Below are 18569 nucleotides of genomic sequence, written 5' to 3'. Positions count from 1 at the left end.
ACAATTTATAAAGCCCCAGAAAATTTAGAATCATTCAATTCTCTTCTTTGGATTAGATAAAACATAAAGCAAACAATTTATATAAGTATGTTATCTAGACTTTGACAAATTTTTCCAGCTAACTTGTTTCTCTAGTCTACCAAGACAAAGGAGAAAAAATCACGGAGGCTGGTTTATAGCTTATCAAAATCACCCCACTAGTAGAGATTCATCAAGATCAACTGAGCAGTCATCCAACCAAGTTAGTGAAAGTCAAAACAGTGCTGACACGGTGCATCTTAAGCTCAAGAACGATAGCTTTGGATTGGTGGCTAAGAGAAGGGATACTACATTTGCCTCAGTAATACCTCAATTAACAAGAAATTAAAAGAAAGAAGGCTACGTACAATCCGTTTGTCTGATTAACACAAGGCTAAACAGAAAGTTGTGAGAGCAGGAAATTTTCCATCTTTCCTTTTTACTAAATGATGATTGAATTTTTTTTGTGATTCAGGTTCCTGCTGTACTTCAAATTCCTTAATTTGTCTATGAATACCCATTGAAAAAGCAATTTTACATTAAAGACAAAAATAATATTCAGAGGTATTTCATACCTTGTGGAAAAAATGGCTGATAATTTTTAAATATAAGATGTGAGAGGCAACATTATGTACTGATTAAGCAGGTATTATAAAGCCAGACTTCTTGAGTTCAATGTAACTCTCTAAATTCTTAGGTGTGTAATACTGAACAATGCTTCAGTTTCTTTATAGACAAAATTAAGATTATTGTATTAACTAGCTCATGAGGTTATTATAGGAAATAAGTTACTGAACACTTAGAAAGTACTTTGCCGAGGACAATAAATGCATCATGTTTATTATATATGTTTCTTAAAAGTGATAGCCACGGAGACAAGGAATTCTATTAGGTGACTCACAAATGCATTTCTGAAGCTGAATGAAAACAAAACAAATAAAAACTTTAAAAATATTTTGAGTAATAACAGTGTCTTTAGAATAAATAAATGGCCCTTTCAAAAGTGATCACTTGGAGGAAAACATTAATTTGAATGTGTAAGTAGAAACGTAATTTTTAGATGCTCTTTCATTTCTCTTGAATCACACCTTATATGATGCCCTAGATCTGTCTGCTAATCATATCAAAGATTTTGTTTTGTTGTTTAACTTCCTCTGGAACAAAAAGGAAGCTTTGAAGTTAGATGACAGAAGTGAAACTTAGTACATTAGACACAATAAAAGATTCTTATTTTTCAAGCTAATAAAGTGTCATTAGCTTTGTAGCTAAAATAAAAAATAAAAGAAGATAAAGTTCAATTATTGGGGATCAGAGTTGGAATTCATGAAAAATATACAAAAATATAGGAAGACTAGAATCACTTAGCTGTTGAAGGTAAAAGAATAAAAATTTTGGAAGCTTAATGCTAATAACAAATTGTGAGAAACTGGCTAATTTAGAAACTTTTGTATTTTAATTTCTTGTAATCTATTTGCCCATGGCCAGAAAAGCAATGGAGACTTTATTGAAATACCTGTGTCTGTGTTGGGGGGCGGGGGGGATGGGGGACTTTGTTTTGTTTATTCACACGATGCTAAGTAAACAACTATTTGCTTAATTTTAATTTTATTTTATTTGACATGTTGGTGGTTTTATCACTATCAGAGCCAGATTTAATTGGAGAATTTTTAAATGTGCAATTAATACATGTACTTTATCATATAAATATATCAAGGTATGAAAACTATTTTAAAGGAAGAGACAATATAGAACTCAGGAAGAGAAAAATGTTAAGTGGATTTAATGGTTGTCGATTTGCTTAATGACCCAGTCCTACCACTCGACACATAAAAGTCTTGGGACTATGAGGCAAGGCTAGCAAGGCTGCCACCGTATTCTATCATTCTCTTCCCTCACTCCCTCTTTCCCAGTCACTTTTGCTTGACTCATTGCTGTTTCTTGAATTCACCAAAAATCCTGCTATTTGAGTCAGGGTTCTCCAGGAAAACAAACAATTATATATACTCCTAGTAGTGTGTGCATGTATGTATGTGTGTGTGTATTTTATATTTTATATATATATATATATATATACACACACATATGTATATATATATACACAGAAATATATATGGCAACAGAGGAGAAAGAGAGAGATAAATTTTAATGAACTGTAGAGATGCAAGTCCAAAGTCTTGGGAAGCCGGTAGACAGAACCCCAGAGAAGAGCAGAAGTTTAAGTCCAAAGGCAGTCTGCTTGCAGAATCTCTTCTTGCTGAAAGAGGTAACTCTCTGTTCTTTTAAGACTTTGAACTGATTGGCTAAGGCCCATTCACATTATAGAGGGAATCTGCCCACTGATTTAAATGTTCATTCAGTTCAGTCTCTCAGTCATGTCCTACTCTTTGCAACCCCATAGCCTGCAGCATGCCAGGTCTCCCTGTCCATCACCAACTCCTGGAGCTTGCTCAAACTCATATCCATTTAGTCAGTGATGCCATCCAATCATCTCATCCTCTATCATCCCCTTCTCCTCCTGCCTTCAATCCTTCCCAGAATCAGGGTCTTTTCCAATGAGTTCTTTGCATCAGGGGGCTAACATACTAGAGATTCAGGTTCAGCATCAGTCCTTCCAATGAATATTCAGGACTGATTTCCTTTAGGATTGATTGCCTTGATCTCCTTGCTATCCAAGTGACTCTCAAGAGTGTTCTCCAACACCACAGTTCAAAAGCATCAATTCTTTGGCCTTCAGCCTTCTTTATGGTCCAACTCTCACATTCATACATGACTACTGGAAAAACCACAGATTTGACTAGACAGATAATTGTCAGTAAAGTAATTGCTCTGCTTTTTAATATGCTGTCTAGGTTGTTCATAGCTTTTCTTCCAAGGAGCAAACTCATTTTAATTTCATGGCTGCAATCACCATCTGCAGTGATCTTGGAGCCCATGAAAATAAAGTCTGTCACTGTTGGCATTGCTTCCCCATCTATTTGCCATGAAGTGATGGGACTAGATGACATGATCTTCGTTTTCTGAATGTTGAGTTCTAAGTCAGGTTTTTCACTCTCCTCTTTCACCTTTATCGAGGAGCTCTTTAGTTCTGCTTCGCTTTCTGCCATAAGGATGGTGTTATCTGCATATCTGAAGTTACTGATATTTCTCCCAGAAATCTTGATTCCAGGTTGTGCTTCATCTAACCTGGCATTTTGCTTGATGTACTTTGCGTATAAATTAGATAAGCAAGGACAATATGCAGCCTTGATGTACTCCTTTATCAATTTGGAACCAGTCTGTTGTTCCATGTCCAGTTCTAACTGCTGCTTCTTGACCTGAATACAGATTTAACAGAAGGCAGGTAAGGTGGTCTGCTATTCCCATCTCTTTTAAGAATTTTCCACATTTTGTTGTGATCCACACAGTCAAAGGCTTTAGTGTAGTCAATGAAGCAGATGTTTTTCTGGAATTCTCTTGCTTTTTTGATGATCCAATGGATGTTGTCAATTTGATCTCTGGTTCTTCTGCCTTTTCTAAATTCAGCTTGAACATCTAGAAGTTCTCGGTTCACACACTGTTGAAGCCTAACTTGGAGAATTTTGAGCATTACTTTGCTAACATGTGAGATGAGTGTCAACTATGCAGTAGTGTGAACATTCTTTGGCATTGCCTTTCTTTGGAATTGGAATGAAAACTGACCTTTTAAACTCCTGAGGCCACTGTTGAGTTTTCCAAACTTGCAGGCATATTGAGTGCAGCACTTTGACAGCATCATTCATCCAAAAAACAGATTCACAGACATATTCATCATAACTTTTTAACAAGTATCTGGAAACTATCACTTAGCTAAACTGGCACAATTAACCATCACATCTATCATATCCCACTCAAGGCTTTTGCACCATCCCCTCTAACAGCAATCACATTCTTTCTCCAGCCAACTGTCATATACCTTGTCTCCATCCTCTTCTAGTCTCTATCCCCATTATTTACTCCATGTTACTTAGACTACTTCACTAGTACTAGAGACCCTTGTTTTTTGTTTCTTTGTATGTTGGTTTTAGAGTAGTGTTCATTTTCCTCTACTGAAATGAAACCAGAGATACTGTCTATTCCATTCACTGCTGCTCATTCCCTACAAGGCATTTCCCAAGTGGTGCTAGTGGTAAAGAACCCACCTACCAATGCAGGAGATACAAGAGACCTGAGTTCCATCCCTGGGTAGCAAAGATCCCCTGGATAAGGCCATGGCAATCCACTCAGGTATTCTTGCCTGGAGAATCCTATGGACGAGAGAAGTCTGGTGGGCTACAGTCCATAGGATCTCAAAGAGTCAGAAATGACTAAAGTGACTCAGCACATATGCACACAGACTCCCCACATATCACCAAATAGTCATTCAAAAATAATCATGATGAACTAATATGTGAACCATAATAAGCTGTATTTCATACAAATTTTGAAGAATAAACCAAACGACTCTCTTCAATACACTGCATTGTCACTGTGACAATAGGTCCATAGTTTAAGCTATGCAAGAGTCCCCCAAGGAGAGCCCTAATGGAAAATCTATACTGTCCTGACAACTCTCTATCTCAAATGCATTACATAAGAATTACAGTGATTGGTTGAAATGGTCACAACTTGTACTGACTTAAACAAAAGGATCATATTGGCTCATGTACCAAGTCACTTCACTCATGTCTGATTCTTTGTGACCCTATGGACTGTAGCCCTCCAGTCTCCTCTGTCCATGGGATTCTCCAGGCAAGAATATTGTAGTAAGATGCTGCCCTCCTCCTGGGTCTTCCCGACCCAGGGATTGAACCTGATTCTCTTATGTCTTCTGCACTGGCAAGCGGGTTCTTTACCACTAGCGCCACCTGGGAAGCCAGTAGTGACTCATATATATAGAGAGAGAGAAAAGAACAAAAGTTACAGTTATTTAAAAATTACTAGATCCAGGAGCACAAACAATGTGGTTAAGAATTAACCTTTCACTCTGCAAAACTCAATCCATAACAGATTTTCGTTCTTGTGGTCGCAATATGGGTCTAGGCCTACATGCACACAGCTTAAGTCTGGTAGAAAAGACCAAAAAAAAAAAAAAAAAAACTCTTTTTTAGTCCTACCACAAAACACTTCAAGATTTGTTCTGATTGAAATGATTTGGATTATATGTCCATCTGTGAAACAAGCTCTGTTTTTGTGTAGGAGGTAATGCTCAACTGAGCCAAGCCTGCTTTACATTTCCACTACTGGGCCTGGGCATTGAGCCAGCTCTACCAAAGTGATATCATCTCAGAATGAACAAGTAGATTAAAAAAAAAAAAAAAAACTTTTATTTTTGAACGCTTTAAGATTTACAGAAAAAAGATGCAGAGATAGTAAAGAGCATTCCCAGGGCCCCACGCCTCATGTGTGTACTGTCATGTCCAACTCTGAAATTGTGGCCTGCCAGGCTCCTCTGTCCATGGGATTTTCCTGGCAAGAGTACAGGAGTGGGTTGTCATTTCCTACTTCAGGGCATCTTCCCAATCCAGGGATCAAACCTGGGTCTCCAGTGTTTCCTGCATTGGCATGCAGATTCCTTACCACTAGCACAACCTACCTGGTTTCCCCTATTATTATCATCTTATGTTAGTCTGGTGCATTTGTTACAATCAGTGAATTAATTGATACATTATTATTAACTAGAGTCTATATTCAACCCTGAATATTCATTGAAAGGACTGGTGCTGAAGCTGAAGCTCTAATACTTCGGCCACCTGATGTGAAGAGCTGACTCATTGGAAAAGACCCTGATGCTGGGAAAGATTCAGGGCAAGAGGAAAAGGAGGCGAAAGATGATGAGTTGGTTGGATGGTATCACTGACTCAGTGGACATGAGTTTGAGAAACTCAGGAATACGGTGAAGGACAGAGAAGCCTGGCATGCTTCAGTTCATGGGGTCGCAAAGAGTCAGACATGACTGTGATTAAACAACGATAATTCTTTCTTCAGACTTCTTCAGTTTTATTTAATGACTCATATCCATTCCAGGACCTCATCCAAGATACTTTATCATATTTAGCCATCATGTCTCATAGGATTACTCTTGACTGAAAGGGTTTTTCAGACTTTTCTTGTTTTAAAATCACCCTGACAGAGTACTGATAGGCTATGTTGTAGTACTTTTCTCAGTTGGAGTTTATCTAATGTTTTCTCACGATTCAAATGGGGATATGAGTTATTGGGAGGAAGACCACAAAGGTAAATTGCCATTTCAATGCATCATATCAAGAGTATATACTATCAATTAACATCACTATTGATGTTTACCTTTATCACCCAGCAGGGTACTGTTTGTCAGATTTCTCCACTGTAAAGTTACTCTTTTCTCCCTCCAACTCCATACTGTGCTCTTCACAAGGATACTATACTCAATCCTGAGTCAAGGAGTAGGGAATTATGCTCCACTTCTTTGAGGACAGAATATATACATAAATTATTTGCTATTCTTCTGCATGAAATATTTGTCTAGTCTCCGCCATTTGTTTATTCATTAAACCATTTATTTATATAATATAAATTTGTGGATATTTATTCTATAATTTAGGTTCTAATCCATTGGCACATCATTTATTTTGCTCATGTTAATCCAGTTGTGGCCACTGGATGCTCTTTCAGCTGACTCCTGGGTCCCTTTGTCATAACTCCATCACTGTGGTACTTATTTTTTAGTATTTTTTTCCTGTGGCAAAATTATTATTGCTTGCTAGTGATGGACAGGGAAGCCTGGCATGTTGCAATCCATGAGGTCGCCAAGAGTTGGACACAACTGAGTGACTGAACTGAACTGTTATAATTTTCTATTGGTTTAAGAACGGTCTTAACATCATTTATTACTTTGGAGCCAGTTGAAGGAGAAAAGACAGTGCAATTCTGGATTCCTGGCCATAGGGATTATTTTCATAGAAATTTATAAGCTTGTGGAATGTTATAAAGCTCCATGCATGTGGTACTCTCACAACTGCATGTGTCTCCAAGATCATGTTATCTCAGCGTCAACAATGTGTGGGCTTATAGTCACATTAAAAAATTCACACGATGTGCCCTTCCTCCTTTGTGTGTTTCTCTTTCTGAGTATTGTAACATAAATTCTTGGTTGATGCCTTATAGCTCTTCATTTCCTGTTTGGTATCTGTTGGCAATGTTCCCTGCATGACTGACCTTAAGTGCTCTTACCTTTGACAGCCAACAGGAAAGAACCTTCTGTTGTAATGGTCAGTTCCTTCAAAGGGTTTTACCAAACCAAGGCATTTAAAAGACGGTGATCAAAGATTTTACTGTGCGTGTGTATGTGTAATTGATACATTTAACAAAACATTATCAAAATATGGAGTTAGAAAAAATGTATTACTTATTCCTTCACTTTTAAGTGGATCTAATAGCAAGAATATTGGGGGTGGGATGGTTACATTTTCTACACCCATAAATAAAGAATCGAAATGATCCTATGGTTTCTCCTATCACCTAAAAGTGTCCATAGGGTGATATCACAAACACAATTTCAATTAAACAATTTAAATGACAAAAGCCTATGTAACAATCAAATCTTCAAAATTTACTCCAGTGAATAACTAGCTATTGGATGAGGATAGTGGCCAGCAAACTCTTCATCCCTATTAGAAATTTCTTCCACATTTCAGAGGCAACATAAAATACCAAATAGGATTAGAATGTGCAAACCTGAAGGTTAGTAAACAATAGCTTTAATTTATAGAAATTTGAAGAAAGTGATAAAATTTGAAGCACCAATTAAATCTTTTATCATATTTCCCTCATCCAGCTTAAAATCCGTCAGTGACTCTTTAATGTCAAGAGAATTGTAGTCAGTTTTCCTATTAAATTATAGAGGAAATGGCATGATTTGGCTTCCTTTGGCCATTTCGCTTAGTAAGAAAATGCAGAGATAGGTGTTTATTATTATTAGTCCCTATCTTGGCGCTTCCACCCTTTCTTAGACAGTTTACTTCCAATAACTCAGACTATGGAAAATATAATGCTGAGCAGAGGTCTTTTCTATGAACTTGAATGTAGCAACAATTTAGCCTTAACTCCAAAAACTGTTTCTCACCCATGAAGAGAGAGACCTTTTTTTTTTCAATATGAAGGTAGGAAAAACATTTAGAAATAAAAACAAATCAATAATATACTGCTGTAATATTTCCTATCTCATTATTAGCTTAAGTTATAGAAAGGTTAAATTTTGCCCAGTGTCCCTGGTTACAGGAAGTATGAAATTTACTTCCATAAAACCACTCCTAACCAAAATGTACCGAATAAATCAAGCAGTATTGTGGAGTACCTGCCTTTTTATATCCAAGCACAACACTAGCTCCATCAGTTCAGTTCAGTCGCTCAGTCGTGTCCGACTCTCTGAGACCCTATGAATTGCAGCACGCCAGGCCTCCCTGTCCATCACCAACTCCCGGAGTTCACCCAAACTCCTGTCCATCAAGTCGATGATGCCATCCAGCCATCTCATCCTCTGTCGTCCCCTTCTCCTCCTGCCCCCAATCCCTCCCAGCATCAGAGTCTTTTCCAATGAGTCAACTCTTTGCATGAGGTGGCCAAAGTATTGGAGTTTCAGCTTTAGCATCATTCCTTCCAAAGAACGCCCCGGACTGATCTCCTTCAGAATGGACTGGTTGGATCTCCTTGCAGTCCAAGGGACTCTCAAGAGTCTTCTCCAACACCACAGTTCAAAAGCTCCATAACTCACACCAAATAAATATTTATTGAGTAGAGAAAAGTGTCTAATGATTTCATAAACTACCAAAATATGGCATGAAAGCCATCAACTGCAAAGTCCAAGGAGCCCGGGCCTTTTCACAGAGCCACTAGGGGAGCCCTGGTGGGAGCACTGTGTGACTCACTGACACTGTTTCAGAAAAGAACATGGATTTTTTAGGAATCCAATTTGTTGGAGGTTAATAACATTTAGCATTTGACTGCAAAGTTCTGTTAGCATAGAATTTAGAAAATGTACTGATAATTTAGACACTGATGAAGGGAAACTAAAGAACACCAGATTCAGGGTGTTGCTTCTTCAGCAAGCCGTGTTTGCTAAGGGAAGACTGTAAACAGGCAGTGAGTATAGTTATTAGGGAAAGGCTGAGACTCTAGAACCACCGCACTTTCACAAACTGAGAAATAAGACATGGCATGTTATTAACATTTTCGCATTCTGAAATGGGATTTTTATTTATTTATTGACAGTCTGTTCAGACAAGGTTAGGTCTCCAGTTTTCTCCACTGTATTACAAGCTCTTAAATGCCAAGTAGGATTTGAAACTGAAAAAATTCAGGATTTGCATCTTTAATATGTTAAAAATTAGCTAAAGACATCAACAGTACTGTGCAACGGGGAGGGAGGAGGGAGGAGGGTTCAGGATGGGGAACACATGTATACCTGTGGTGGATTCATTTTGATATTTGGCAAAACTAATACAATTATGTAAAGTTTAAAAATAAAATAAAATTAAAAAAAATAATTTCTAAATAAAATGCAAAGGAACATTCAAAAATAGATACAACATTGATTTCAGTACCAAGCTTGACATCCACAAAAATGTAATTGCAATTATGTACTGATATTGAAAAAAATAATCCTAATGTTGTTCTCTTTTGTTAAAGAACATTAATGCTTACAAGTTTACACAGAAAAAGATAGTGTGACATGGCAATGCACTTCAGTTATTATTCAACACATTGACCATGCACTACCAACACTTTGCTAAGTAAACCTTATTGAACATCTGTCTTAAAAATGCTTAAATCAATAAGAAAGACAAAGTTTATTTGACTTGTAGTCAGATTCTAATTCTAATTTCACTTTTTCTACAGGCTAAATAATTACAATTAGGCACTGATTAATGTTGTAGTTAATGAGAAATTAAAGGATTCTTCAACTTTCTCCCCAAAGTGAAAACAACATTTAGTTCAAATATATTTCATTGTTGACAGGGAAAACAGAATAGTGAGCAAATCTTTGTTCAAGTTATATACTAATTTCAATCTTTTTTCTTTTAATTTCAAAATATATTTTAAATAATATTTTCTCTACAGGAGTGCTTTTTCTTAATTCTAAAAAGAAAGTGATTAGATGGCTTTAGAATCATTCAAGACAATTATTGTTTTCAAATAAAAGCCTTTATCATCAAAACAAAATCTTTGGAAAAGGTAATGTAATCTTTAAAATCATATATTTACCTTCTACTCCATTTTCTTTTTTCAACTGATATAAATGCACTGTTTTCCTTAACTACAACATCATTTTAGCTGGTATAAAGTTGAAAGGGAAAATGTGGGAGATTTTGAAGATTAAGTTCATGTACCAAAGCTACAATTTTAATTATCACAGAAAAATGTTTGGTCCTAGCTTAATTAATTGGAGAAAGATCATGAACTTAAGATAGTTTCTTCATTGTAACCTTTATAAAATTTGACTAAGCTGTTTGCCATGAAAATTAATTATCTAATTTCAATGACAAGATTAAATGAATGGATAACTTCCAAACAGCATTTTTAGTACCAAAATTTCTTATCACTATTAATTCCACTGTACCACTTATCCTAACAAAGGTATAAATTGATATGTGGCATGGGAGAGTTAAAAATAACCTGAAGGATTAAACTGATCATTTGTTCTTCAAGGTGAGCAGGGATGAGGATTGGTATTATTCTTTTAAAATGTCATATTCACACTTATTGAGCAATTTCAGGAGCTTGCCAGTCCAATGCTGGGCAAATTTTGACACAGGAAGGATTAGCATTTGATGTCCTTTCACATTCTTACACCGTCTTTATTGTCTGTGGTTTATTCATACATCAAGTGCCTGCAACCTTCATTCTGCTCACTATTACCCAGAATTCTATTATAATGCCTCTTAAATAGTCTTTCCTCTTAAAATAGAGCTCTGCTTTTCCTGGTTTCCAAGGTGGCACACTGGTAAAGAATTCACCTGCCAATGCAGGAGACACAGATTCAATCCCTGGGTTGGGAAGAGCTCTTGGAGTAATGGCAAACCATTGCAATATTTTTGATTGGAAAATTCCAGGGACAGAGGAGCCTAGTGGGCTACCGTCCATGAGGTTGCAAAGAGTCCGACATGACTGAGCACATGCACACACACACACCAACACATGCTTTTTCTGTGCTTTTCAAAAATTGCCTTCCTTATAATTATTCTTACAGAGGATAAAATTTAAGTCTTAGAAATATTAAATATCTTACCAGAGATCACCCTAAAGATATAGATTTTGTGGATTATCAGATTCCACACTCAATGAACTTTTCCTTCTCCCCTATTGCTGTTCTTTCAGTAGAGAAGAATGAGTCAGAGGAACACTTTAGGAAGATAACTCTACACAACTCTAAAGGGTACTATTTTCATCACAGAATATGTGAAAAGGGGTCCTAGAGTTGTGCAGGGTACAACATGAGTGACCATACACGATGGTCCTGATGTTGATTATTTACAACGGTAAAAGGAGACAAATAATACATGTTCCTTTAGTTAAAATCTAGTGACTAACATCTGTAATTGTTAAAAAAGTATTTAGTCTTGGACCAAAAGTTTTCATCCATTCTGATTTTTTACCTTACTAAAATTCAAATCAAATACTATTCCAATGAATTCAAAACTTATTACCAGAGAGATAAGAATCACTCTATTTCACTTTTATGAAAATGTATTTAAAGAACATGAAATCATACATTTCTTGTTATGTGGTATAATATTATAAATTATTGACAGTCAGCTTTCCGTTTACTTGTTAAAATATGCAGCATTTGCTTCTGATATTTTAAGTGTTTTACACATTTACAAAAATAAAATTGTCAGCACTTTAGAGTTGTTATGATCCCAACCTTATCCTAATGCAAATGTATAAGTTCCCTTCTTGCAAATTAATAAGAAAAACACATAAAAAACAAGCTAATTTGAAACCTCTTTCTTACTGCCTTTAGCTATTCCTAGTTCTTTATACTTTTTTAAATGTTTCAGAAGTACTGGCTCTCTTGATGTTGTACTTAATCTGTTAGGCTTCTCGTTCTTCGGTTTACAGAATATTAGTTTTCTGATATAAGACAATATTACTCTTGTGGACACTTAAAATGTCATCATTATTTTTCTGATGTATGAATAATCAGGTCAAAGATCTGTCTAAAGTCCTTATGAGATAATGGCTGTTACTTTCAGATTCATTTTTTCTCCTTTCTACAGTGGTTAATTCCACACAATATGATGGGGATGTGTATAAACTGTGATTCCAGTCCTGTTATTCCTTCATCTTTGTAATCTCTCTAAGTAGTTTGCATTTATGCTTTGGCAATAGTGAAAAGTGAGGCTTTGTTTTAGTAAGGAAAGAGATCTTTTTGGCTTTTTCCATGGACTCATGCTACTCTTCCCTTTTTCTTGATAAACATATTCAAGTAAGTGCTAATTTGAGGCCTTTCTGCCTATTGAAAACCAACATTACATATAGAACACTGCACTGTATTTATCAACAAATCCCTACTGTCTTGTTCTCAGACTAAAGGATTTAATCAGGGGACCTACATTCAAATGTTCTCCCTTAAATATACATTTTGTTATTTTAGGTGCTGCCTTGAACCTACCTTTTAGACACTGTACTTTTCTCTACATTTACTCTCTTCTCTTGCATTACACACATATTTTAGCATACTCTAATTCCTTTGACTGGCTTCTTAAAAATATTTTATACATCTTAATATTGTATACTTTAAATCCTGCAATAATGTTATAATTGCCACCAGTGTCAATTTAAATTTACCCTTAGATTCAAACTCTTTGTCTTTTTTTTCTTTTCTCTTGTTTTATTATTTTTTTATTTTATTTTATTTTTAAACTTTACATAATTGTATTAGTTTTGCCCCCACCTGAGGTTCTTACATTTACCTTTGGATTTGTCTATTGGAGGTGAACTCTTTATTATTTGTATGCAAATTCCTTTATGCTACTTTCATTCTTAAAAATATTGTCTATAGCAGAAAATTAGGCTCAATAATTGTAGCCCTTACCATTTTAAGACACTTCTTGGTTCTGTGGCCTCTAATGTTCTTGAGTAGTCAACTCAGTCATTCCTTTGAGGTTAATCTTTGGCTACCTTTAATAGTTTTATGCCTTGTTTCCTTCATCAATTATGGGAAATTCTCAGACATTATTTCATGAAAAAATTCTCTGTGGCCCATTTTTGCCCTTCTTTTTCTCTAAAATTAGTTTAAAACGTATTAGACCTCTTATTGTCCTCTCTTTCCCCTTCATCTTTAATTCTATATTTGTCTCTCCTTGCTTCTTTCTAGCTCAGCTGTGTCCATGTGGCTATTAAAATCATATGTTGTCTACTTGGTTTTAGTTATAGTTTTCAACTTCACAATTTTAGTTGATTTCTATTTATACATATATCACTTCTAATAGTTTCCAGTTCTTTTTTCTAAATTTTACATCTACTTTGGGACTTCCCTGGTGGTCCAGTGATTGAGACTGTGCTGCAGGAGGCCCAAATTTGATCCCTGATCAGGGAACTAAGATCCCATACACCTACTACATGCTGTGTGGTGCATCAAAAAAAAAAAAAGTAAAAATGCATTTTTATTCTGAACATAATGGATCATTGTATTATAATGGACATCTAGCAAATTCCCCTAACTGGGCTTGCTCCTACTGAATATTATTGCTCTGTTGATTATTGTTTGTGCATTTTTATTCTGCTATTGCTTTAACATCTTAGATTGTTTTTTGAAACAATTAATTTCAGAAATAATTTGAGTCCTAAGATGTTTCTATACTCTTTTGGAGATGACTTTTGCTTCCTTTTGCCAAGCTAAAGTATGTGCTAGCCGACCAAGACCAAAACTTAAGAACTGCTTGTGTTACGTAGATGGACTGCCAGAGTCTAGTCTATATACCCTACCTCCTGAAGTTAGTTTCTTCAGATTTCTATCTTTGGTGATCACTTAAAGCTAACTTTCATCATTTCAATTCAGTGGGTCTCCTGACATAGGTTTTCTCTCAGATGTGTCCTGGGGATTGGCAGAAGTTCCCAGTACTAAGGTACCAGTGCAGTCCTAGAACTCAGAGAAGGTTTCTGCTCCTGGAGATCGGGGACTCTGTTGTCTGCAGCCTGTTAGCTGTCTGGTATGATTGAAAGTACTTCTACTGAAGAAGCGGCTCATTCTCTCCCTTGTTATTACTTGAGGGTCTCAGCATATAAAACAGGTCAGTGTATTAGTATGCATTAGTAGGTCCAGCTTTTTAGGTGCCTTTGGCACAAAGTGCTTTGAATCACCTAGGTGACCACTTAATGAAAATGGATTTCTCTCAAATGTTAGTTTTTCACAGATTTTATTCACAGTCACACTATATTTGGGAGAAGTTAAGATTTTGTAAATCTGTGCTGGAAATCTTAAAAATATTAATAACTCCTGCCTTTACAATCTCACTCTGGCAGTTTAAGAAAAGAGACCAAAGGGAAACACACACACACAAAACTATAGGAACACTTATACAAAAATATATTATAACATTTTTTAAACTCCAATAAAATGACAACAAATGAAATATAAAATAAAATGGAACAAAAAAAAAAATAATAAAATGGAACAGATGTACTAACTATGATTCATCCATATAATGAATTGGTATTTAGTAATTAAAAATAATACTTTCTATAACCATGCTAGCTAAAATGAAAATATAAAATTTCATATATGTTGTGGTTAACATTATATAAACTTTATATGAAGAAAAGAAACAGGACTATAAATGAGAAACATTAGACAAATCACTAAAAATCTATAGCAGCTTATTATTATCATGAATGCTGATTTATACATTTATTTATATTTAATGTATTTCTATAATTATAAAATAAAATCATACTAATTTTAAATTGAAAGAAAATATTATTTTAAATAAACCTGAAAGGAAATATAGCAAAAATATAATCAATAATTTTATTCAAGAAGTGAAAATTTAAGTTTCCACCATTCTTTCAATTTCTTTGCATTTCACAAATTTTCTAAGATTTTTTTATGATAAAAATAAAGTAATTCTATTCATAATCTAAATTTTTTTTAAAAATCCATCTTTACACCTGTTAGTGTTAACAATAATAGTTCACAAAGGTAATCAAAGTGAATTGACAGGAATTTTTTTTAAGTTCCTTTTTTTTTAAAACAACTTGGCTATTAAACAACATATTGTTAAATAAGGGATGAATTATAGGATAATTTCCTATGGCATTAACTTTTCAGTCATTTCCTCATTGTAAAATACATCTTTATAAAGGAAAGCAGTCTTTAAAGGCTTTACATTAGAAGTAAAATACCATGTGTTATTAAAAAAAAAGCAAGCTTTCTAGAGTGTATCTTTTGTGTAATAAATACCATAACATGAAAAGGTAATATAAATTAATTGCATAAAAGTATAGCCTTCTGACCCATGTAATGTGCTCCTTTCTCTTTCAGCATTGAATTGCTTTCTGCAAAGGATCCTTAAGTACTTTACCTCATTTTATACGGTGAAAGAAAAAGGACTCAAATTCCTCCCATTAGTATCTTGATGTCCCAGTCTAATGTTCTCCTAATCAATCACTTACCATGAATTCTGGTTTTGTTTCTTTAGTCGCTCTTGGCAATACTCACAATTCTGTTTCTGATGCTGTGATAGCTGTTATGTAATATTCATCTTGTATAGTTTTATGAAGTATTATATTGTTTACAATAATCTAGGTATAGAAATAAAACAGATTAAACAAAAATGCATTATGCCCTTGAGTTGTTTCTTGACTGCTCAGCAGGTTAACTGTGACCTCAGAATAGGGAAAGGATGGCTAATTTAGTGGATAATTACATTAGGAAGGTGGCTTGACTTGTTTGGAAAACAGTACTGCTCTTTGCAAACGTATCCTGTAAAACTGTAATTTTTACTTGTTTCACAAATCAAGGACTCTCAAAGACACATTTGATAACCCCCGGTATCTGGATAAGCAAATAAGAAAATGTTTTCTTATTCCAAATTTGTCAAAATTTTTAACTTATTCTCCTCACAAAATTTGTTAACCAGATGATCTTATGCCAAACTTAAATATAAAAGTTTTAACACAAACGCCTTTAATGATGACATAAGATACTTCATAAAATCAGTCTTTTCTTTTTAATATCCATTCATTCATTTATACCTCACATTGTCTGAAAGGTTTTAAGATATATAAGTGTGTATGTTTGCATGTAATGAAATGAAACACTAATAACATTAATTACTGAGGAAAATAAGACAAAGAGAAAAGGACAAAATGAAAGGTAAGGTGAAACAAACATGACATTAATACATGAAAAGTTCACCAAGGGTTTTTGGCTCCATTGGCTTTAGAATAAGTATTTGACCCTAAGTTAATTAATGAATATGAAATTCATTCTAGTCTTTAATATGAGATGAGAAATATGCTGACTAATACATTTCGGTAAGAAAAAACGAGTTGTATAAGAGAAGTATCGTTCTCTCTGATACTAAGGCCAGAAAGAAATTACTTCTGTGAATCCTCATGGAAAATATGCTATATTATTCAAATGATTTTTTTTATTGTAAACAAATTAACTTATTCAATGGTTCTGTTTCCTATCTAAAAGGCTCATTCTGGGAATGGAAAAAGACCATCTTTCAAACTTAGGAGAAGCAGCGAGATAAGAGGACATGAAATGAAGCCAAGTGTATAGTTTTCAGGCCTAACTTAATTCAAAGCTCCTTCAAACATGTCTTCTATAAATAAAAGCTCTCTTTACTGAGACTTTCATATTAAAACAGCAGTGATTCCAAGATTATAATCTTTGACCAGTAGCTATGTTTCAAGTTAAGCAAAGAGACACAAGCAACAAAATCAGTTGAGCTGGAATATGTGTGATATCCACCTAGCAGGGAGCTACAAAAACAAAAGGCCACTGTTCCATCATCCCAGAAGTGAAAGAACATTCATATACTGGATAATGTCTCTCTTAGGAAGTAGTTGTGAATATTGTCACAACTTAGAGCTATGAATGTCATACTCTGCATAATGTTCTCATTGTCAATATGTCCTCTAAATAATTACATCTATGAGGGTTTGAGAGTACCTTTTGCTAATTCACATCAGTTCAGTTCAGTTCAGTCACTCAGTCATGTCCAAATCTTTGTGACCCATGGACTGCAGGATGCCAGATTCCATGTCCATCAACAACTTCTGGAGCTTACTCAAACTCATGTTCTTCGAGCTGGTGATGCTATCCAACCATCTCATTCCTGTCATCCCCTTCTCCTGCCTTCAATCTTGCCCAGCATCAGGGTCTTTTCAATGAGTCGGTTCTTTGCATCAGGTGGCCAAAGTATTGGTATTTCAGCTTCAGCATCAGTCCTTCCAATGAATATTCAGGACTTATTTCCTTTAGGATTGATTACTAAAAGTGGATTAAAGATCTAAATGTAAGACCAGAAACTATAAAACTCTGAGAGGAAAACATAGGCAAAACACTCTCCGACATAAATCACAGCAGGATCCTCTATGACCCACCTCCCAGAGTAATGGAAATAAAAGAAAAAAATAAACAAATGGGACCTAATTAAACTTAAAAGCTTTTGCACAATGAAGGAAACTATAAGCAAGGTGAAAAGACAGCCTTCAGAATGGGAGAAAATAATAAGAAATAAAGCAACTGACAAAGTATGATCTCAAAAATATACAAGCAACTTCTGCAGCTCAATTCCAGAAAAATAAACGACCCAATCAAAAAACGGTCCAAAGAACTAAACAGACATTTCTTCAAAGAAGCCATACAGATGGCTAACAAACACATGAAAAGATGCTCAACATCACTCATTATCAGAGAAATGCAAATCAGAACCACAATGAGGTACAATCTCACGCCAGTCAGAATGGCTGCTATCCAAAAGTCTACGAACAATAAATGCCGGAGAGGGTGTGGAGAAAAGGGAACCCTCTTAACACTGTTGGTGGGAATGCAAACTAGTACAGCCACTATGGAGAACAGTGTGGAGATTCCTTTAAAAACTGGAAATAGAACTGCTATATGACCCAGCAATCCCACTGCTGGGCATACACACTGAGGAAACCAGAAGGGAAAGAGACACGTGTACCCCAATGTTCATCACAGCACTGTTTATAATAGCCAGGACATGGAAGCAACCTAGATGTCCACCAGCAGACGAATGGATAAGAAAGCTGTGGTATATATACACATTGGAATATTACTCAGCCATTAAAAAGAATACATTTGAATCAGTCCTAATGAGGTGGATGAAACTGGAGCCTATTATGCAGAGTGAGGTAAGCCAGAAAGAAAAATACCAATACAGTATACTAACTCATATATATGGAACTTAGAAAGATGGTAATGATAACCCTATATGTGAGACAGCAAAAGAGACACAGATGTTTAGAACAGTCTTTTGGACTCTGTGGGAGAAGGCAAGGGTGGAACGATTTGAGAGAATAGCATTGAAACATGTATA

This window comes from Bubalus bubalis, chromosome 2 (genome assembly GCF_019923935.1).
Source record: "Bubalus bubalis isolate 160015118507 breed Murrah chromosome 2, NDDB_SH_1, whole genome shotgun sequence".
In the NCBI taxonomy this organism is placed as follows: domain Eukaryota; kingdom Metazoa; phylum Chordata; class Mammalia; order Artiodactyla; family Bovidae; genus Bubalus; species Bubalus bubalis.
This window is presented reverse-complemented; position numbering follows the sequence as displayed.